The sequence below is a fragment of the Dreissena polymorpha genome, chromosome 3 (genome assembly GCF_020536995.1).
Source record: "Dreissena polymorpha isolate Duluth1 chromosome 3, UMN_Dpol_1.0, whole genome shotgun sequence".
NCBI classification, from domain to species: Eukaryota; Metazoa; Mollusca; class Bivalvia; order Myida; family Dreissenidae; genus Dreissena; species Dreissena polymorpha.
Window position 1 is genome coordinate 2,548,376 of NC_068357.1, and position 7,030 is coordinate 2,555,405.

The 7,030-nt window shown below is 38.3% G+C and overlaps 1 protein-coding gene across 2 annotated transcripts in view; it reads right to left on the minus strand.

The window, feature by feature from the left end:
• LOC127872747 (dipeptidyl peptidase 3-like) overlaps nucleotides 1–7,014 on the minus strand; it is a 44,508-nt gene extending 37,494 nt beyond the window's left edge. The window contains exon 1 of one of the 2 annotated variants that reach the window (XM_052416121.1): nucleotides 6,866–7,014. The gene's annotated coding sequence lies outside the window, so the exon portion shown is untranslated. Of the gene's footprint in view, nucleotides 1–6,853 lie in introns of both variants that reach the window. The other variant, XM_052416122.1, reaches the window with a different exon arrangement.
• Nucleotides 7,015–7,030: the final 16 nt, after the last annotated feature.

The following is a 7,030-nucleotide window of genomic DNA, read 5'->3' on the forward strand; positions in this document are numbered from 1 at the left end:
GTCCCTCTGCCTATAATGCTCTAAAGGGCGCTTGGCAGTATATATAGATAGATTGATAGAACATCTTAGCCAGGGTTAGATGTATTCTTTTCTCTCTAGGTGGGAAGAGCTATGAGTTGTTAAGCCCCAATGTCTCTCTTTATCAAGGGCTAAGTCTGCATCCAAGGAAAACATTGACAAGTACTTCCAAAAGTTAAATTCTATTATCACTGAACATGATCTAAAGCAATCTCCACAAAGAAATTTTAACATTGATGAGTCTGGATTCTCAACTGAACATAAACCACCCAAAATAGTATGCGGCAACAAGACCAATCCTCAAGCAGTAACATCAGCCCGAACGAAAACAGTCACTGTCATTGGGGCTGCAAATGCTCTTGGCAACCACATACCACCCTTTTACATTTTTCTAGGGAAAAGGGGGTGTGATGAATTGCTGGAAGGTGCTGCCCCTGGATCACATGGAAGCATGACTGAAAGTGGGTTTGTGAATAGGGACCTGTTTGAAAGATACCTGAAAGGTCATTTCACTAACCATGCAAGACTGGTAAAGGGCACAGACAAGCCAACAACATTGATTCTGCATGACGGTCACAAATCGCATGTGTCACTGATCCTGACTGATTGGGCTAAGGAACATTGAGTGGTATTGTTTGTCTTACCACCCCATTCTAGCCATCTCACCCAGCCCCTTGATATTGGTGTGCTTGGACCAATGAAACACCATTACAAAAATGAGTGCAAAGCATACATGCATGCAAACCCAGGGGTGTCCATCACACAGTATGAAGTGGCTCGGTTGACAGCAAGACCATACGGTAGAGCTTTTTCCCCAGACAACATGACAAGTGCTTTTAGAAAGGCTGGTATTTACCCCTTCAATCCCGATGTGATCACCTTGCTCTTTATACACAATAAAAGCCACTAAACACTATGGGCACCAGATTTGATTTTTGACATGCTGTTTTTTTCTTCTGGAAATCACCATGGCAGACAAAATCAAGTTAAACAATTGGTAAGGATGATTCATGTGTATGCAATTTACATTATATTTTGTTGATTACCCCATTAAGTGAGTGAAACAATAGTTAAAGAGATTTATCGCATCGTCTGTGGAGGTTTCTGTTGACACTGAAAGTAGATAGAGAAAGAGCGAGATACCCGGCCTGCGCGCACATTTCAATAAGCAAGCGGGGTGACAGCGATTTTATTATGCATAATGACGCACTTCCGTTGCTTTAGAAAATGGCTAGTGATTTACCTTGTCAATATCTATGTTCATAGTCGAACTACCTTTATTTTAAGAAGACGTTTTGTCGGAAGATTTTTATTAATTTAGAATGTGCATGCATTATAATAAACAATGAGTAACTAATAAATAAATAAATAAAAAAAGATTGTCATTTACATCGAGTGCCTATGATTACCAACCCTGGGTCAAACTAGTTGCAATAAATCAACTCTAAGCTTTATAGCCCAATGGGCTGCTTAGAGTTGCAATGCGCTCTCTCTTGTCCATTGGTACAAAATGTTATCAGCAATGCAATGGTTAAGGAACACTGAAACTGCAAGAAGTAATTAAAGTTTACCTATCTAAACCACAAACTCATCCGAATGGTACCATTAAAGCAAGAAATAATTGATTTTATTGACTTAGGTGTTGTTTTGTACGCTGTATCCGCCATATTGGAAAATTGACCCAATATTGGTTAGGTTGCAGTATACCAATATTTTGCACGTCGGGTTATGTGCTCCAGCCTATAAAGTCGATAACGATGTGGTATTCGATACAGAATACACTGTTTCAAATTTAAACATAAACATGTCAGCAAAAAAAGTGTGTTGAAACATCGTCGTGTTTTTATAGGGTGCATGCAAAGGATAACATCCGATGGTTGCCATTCAGGTAAATTAAACATGTTTATGAAGTTTATTCAATATTTTCCTCAATTTGTCTCGAACAAAGTCTGTTTAGTGAAGCGCACGGATTTGCTGCGCTGAACTGCAACCATGTTTATGAAGGGGTGCATATGGACTGCCAGTGCGGCCATAGCAAAAATTATCAAAGGCTCTGGGAGTCCGTTTATATGGACTAGGCACAGGGAAAAGTCTCGATTTTTTACTATATACTGTATATACTAACAAGGGATACAACTAATTTTGTCAACTTTCCAATAAAAGCAATTAAAATAACAAAAACGTTTTTTTTCTTTGATAATGTTATTTCAATCACCGAAAATATACTTGCTGTAACGTAATAGTTGATGTTTTTTCATAAAAAGACTGACATTTTGCAAAAAAGGCAAAAGCTGTAAAAGTCGACACGGGTTTGCAACACAAGGTAAACAAGTAGTGCCCCTGTAAAACATTGATAGGCGGCTATTTTGTATCATTTATACCATATGCACTTACAAAGTAGCAGCCTTGTAAACAGATCGTGTGCGTGTTATTCATGACTAATTGATTTAGACTTTATATTTTTAATAATTTCCCATCAACTTCAATAAACTTTCAAAGTCGGCCATTGCTGTTATTGTCGTTTACAATGATCTCCTATACCAGGCTTGCGTGTAGTTGTCATACGTAAAGCCGGGAAGCAATATCGTTCGGTGGCGGTTTTTACAACAATGGCGATTGTAGCTGTGCAAAATAAACGAGAAAACAATATGTTTTAAAACAAGACGAAATTATTGTAAATTGGTAAGATAAAGTTATACGCCTGCGAAATAATTAAATGTTTTTTCAAATACCATCGGACATCGCACGTAATCTTAGGTCTTAATGTTTTTTCACGGGTGAAATTTAGAAAAATAATTGTTGCAAAGCCGTGTCGACTGAAATTGTGGCTAGTTGTATCCCTTGTTAGTATATATAGTATAGCCACTTTTCCTGTTGGTTCGGCCACCTACGCATTCAAACTCGCACATGGGTACAATGAACGTCTGCATTATTAATAAAAATGTGAATTTAAAAGGGAAAATATCGATGTTTTATAAAACAATAACAATATTCGTCAACAAACATGCGTAAAAGCAATAAACTTTCATTTTCAAGTTGACAGCTGGAAGTCAATATCTGCTAGACGTTTCCCTATAAGTTCGTGAATTCGATTGGTCGAACGCACGCGCTCTACTGTGAGGCTCTGTAAGGGGAAATTGCTGAGGCAAACGCAGAGTCTTTCGTTTCTCTATCTTGCGATTACCTTATCCTCGATACATAATGAACTTATTTAATAAATAACGTATAAAGTATGAACATTGAACGCATTCAAATAGTATATTCAAGCGAATGTAATGAATCATTAATGATCAGTGATTGAACGATTTAACAATTTATTAACGAATCGGAATGCATAACTTATAAACGGTGCAAAACAACTTTAAATTTTAACAACAGTGTGGGCAAGGGAAACTGTCTGCTCTTCTCAGCACCGATTTTGTATGGCAGAAGGAAAGGTGGACCCAATATCCACACTCGTCGAACTGCCCCCAATTAACGATTTTTATGTGCGGTCGTGTGTCCAGATTTGTTGGTCTAAATTGTCCACATACGCAACATTTTTCGGACTTGTCCGTGTCCGGTTCGGTATCAGAGTCTTCACTAACAATGTTGGCGTGCAATTTTTGTATGCCACTTGTTGACGGCCTCGGGCTTTTACATATCATCTGGCTTTGAGATGTGACGGCATTGGCATTTTTCTTGGCGTCGTACATATCCACCTCTTCGATGTATGCATCACTTGTTATCAATTTCCCGCCAGGTTTTGGTTTTGTATTCGCCAAAATCTTCTGTTGGCATCTGCACGTGATAGGGGTTGGAGCCTCTGTTTTTGCCCGGAGATACTCTTCAACTGTCTGCTTGCCAGCCCGTACTGCTTGTAACTTCTGACAAGCCCTAACTCTTTGTCATTTGTAAAAATGGTCTCCTTTGGGAACTTGTGAGGATCTACACGTCCACTAATCATATCTCTTAAGGTTTGATAGGGGATGGACTATTGTAGCGCCACTCGACGTACAGATAGTTTTTTCGTCTTTACATCCTCTACTGCTTTTAGCTAAATATCGGGGTCGTATGATCTAAACCTACCATGGTATCTCTCATATTGGCCTACAACGTTAAAAAATCCGCGTGGCGTTAATAAGAATTTAATTGATTTCCGTGTGTATACGATAAACCTCTTAACGGGCTTCTAAAACGCCGAACCGAGTCGATAATGTACAGTAAACTGACCTTGACAAATGTGAACTAGTGTTTAATCCAGGTCGTTTTAGCGTGGCGCAGCGCCACGCCGCTTTTTTGAAGCGCCTCGCTGCCCCTTTCAAAGCAAATCAGCGCCACGCTGCCCTTTTCGAAGGCCGCCGCCCTGTTTTCCGCCGTGCGCGACCTTATTGATAACATCTTAATTGCCTCTTAACCAAGCTTCTAAGCCGACTATTATCAGCGAAGATTCGCACGGCTGTGAATTCGTCATGCGTGAATAACCATGTGTCAATATCAATCGATAATTTCAGTGGCTTTGTAACACTAATAGGTCCAGATACAATCGTGCACAGTTACTTAGGAGACTTGATGAAAACCTCGATGTTATTCACGTGGAAATTGTGCATTTCATGCATAATTCAGTTATATCAAAACATTTATTTTTACGCGTAATTAAATTTAAAAAAAAACACCAGTTGTATCTGTAAAATATTGATTTGATTTCAATTTAATGCAAAACAGTTTTAAGTTAATAACAAGGGACAAAATTGTCACAAAACCAGGTTTTCATTGTGAAAAAAAAATGTGATAATGGGAGAAAACTCAAACTGAACTTTTGAAATGAACAAACAAAATTAACCCCCTTTGTAAGTTTGTTTTTTAAAAAAACTATTTTTAGTCGTGGCGACCTTGACATTGGAGATATTGACGTGATTCTTTCGTGCGACACACCGTCCCATGATGGTGAACAAATGTTCCAAATGATTTTAAAATCTCACAATGAATGACATAGTTATGGCCAGGACAAGCTCATTTATGGCCATTTTTGACCTTTGAACTCAAAGTGTGACCTTGACCTTGGAGATATCGACGTAATTATTTCGCGCGACACACCGTCCAATGATGGTGAACAAATGTGCCAAATGATTTTAAAATCTGACAATGAACGACATAGTTATGGCCCGGACAAGCTTGTTCCGCCCGCCCGCCCGCCCGCCAGCCCGCCCGCATTCGCCAATCTAATAACCAGTTATTTCCTTCGGAAAACCTGGTTAAAAATTAATTTACAGGGCTTGCACTAAGCGGTGTACGGCCGTATATTACGCCCGATAATTGTTTCCATACGCCGATTACAAAACCCCATGACGTCCACTGTACTTCCTGAAAATTGGCCATACGCCGAAAATAGCAACCCGTGACATATTAAAGCTGTCGATTAAAATAACGCTCCGCCTCCTATCCAATACAATTAGCGCAGGCTCACAGTAGATGTGTGTTGATGAATTGTAGCAGACGACAATCTTAACACGTTTGCTGTTCACGGTTAGGCACACCGCACTTAATTGGAGCACGTGCTTGTTTATTGTCACGATGTTTTGATTACAATAACGTGTGAATGTCGGCAAAGAAGTTGATACCCCGTCTTGGACCCTGTTTGGCAAAAAGTTGTTAATTGTTGTAACAGTAGTAGGCCTGCACCATTGGTTCAATTAAGAACATTATGACCCGTTTGTAACTTGTCAAAATATGTTAATTGGCAAACACAGATATGAATTTTACAAAAATATTGAACTTGAACCACTTATCATTCGTGTTTAGAATGTCGCAACGTACGCTTTCCGATTTTGGCATTCCACTTTCGACGAAACGTAAATTAGAAATTGATGCAAATTGCTTTGTAAGCAAAACAAGTTTATATCGGAGACCAAACAAACAAATGAAAACAATGTCATTACGCAGAACTTTCTGACTATTCAACAAAGTGTTAGTGTTTGTGAATCTCCATTTAAGATGCATATAAAGGACTTGTTTGTGCAATGTGTGTAACGTTTTATATATAAATAATTGTTTAAGAGGGTAACTCATTTAACAGTATTCTAAGACTTCTTTGAAAAGCTATAGTTTGTATAAGATATATATCCTATGGTGTTTAATCTTGTTTCTTGTTACTACATGAAAATATAAAACACATAATAAAATATACATTCTGGATTTTGTTGGTTTAATTATTCAACAAAAAATCTCAAAACTATACATACAATGTTTGTGTGTAACAAAGCTTGTTATTAAGTCACTATACAGATATATTTGTGCCCTTTTTATGGATGTCGCGCGCTAAAGACAAAAGTGCCCTTTTTTGAAATTTTGCAACACGCCTCTTTTCCTTCCTGTATAAAACACTAGTGAACACAGGAACCCGGATTATTCGAAAACGTACATATTGGAAATATTTTACTTAAAATGTACTTTTTTCAAAGGATTTTATTTTTTTGTTCATTGTGTGTTCAATTATTATGGTGACAGTACAAGTCCTTACATTCTTTGTCCTCATTTTTCGGATTTTATTGACAAAGAAATATATTCGGCTTGAAACTGTATCGAATTCGGACGCGTGCAGTGCACGGACGGCTTAAAAATAACGTCATAAAAAAATTCACGAACTAACAGGAATTCACGAACCTATAGGAATGAAGGATATAGTAAAAAAAAAATCGAGAATTTTCCCTGTGGGACTAGTCACTAGGTTCAAACATGCGACGTGGGGAGGGCCCCCACGTGGGGATACGCGTCGGCCACTGCCGCGCCATTTCTAGTTCATTTATTGACAATGTTTGATAATTATTTTACCAAGGATTACTGAAAAACTGTATACTTTTATACAAACCAAAAGTTCTGTTGCGTGGAAGCTTCTGTGATCAAACCGGTGTCAAACAGAAGATTGGATTCCAAACAAGCTCCTAGTTCGCACTGATTACGTTGGTACTCAACGAAAAGTTGAATCAGAATATTAGAAACGGAAACCAATCTCCATAAACATGACGCGGATGAC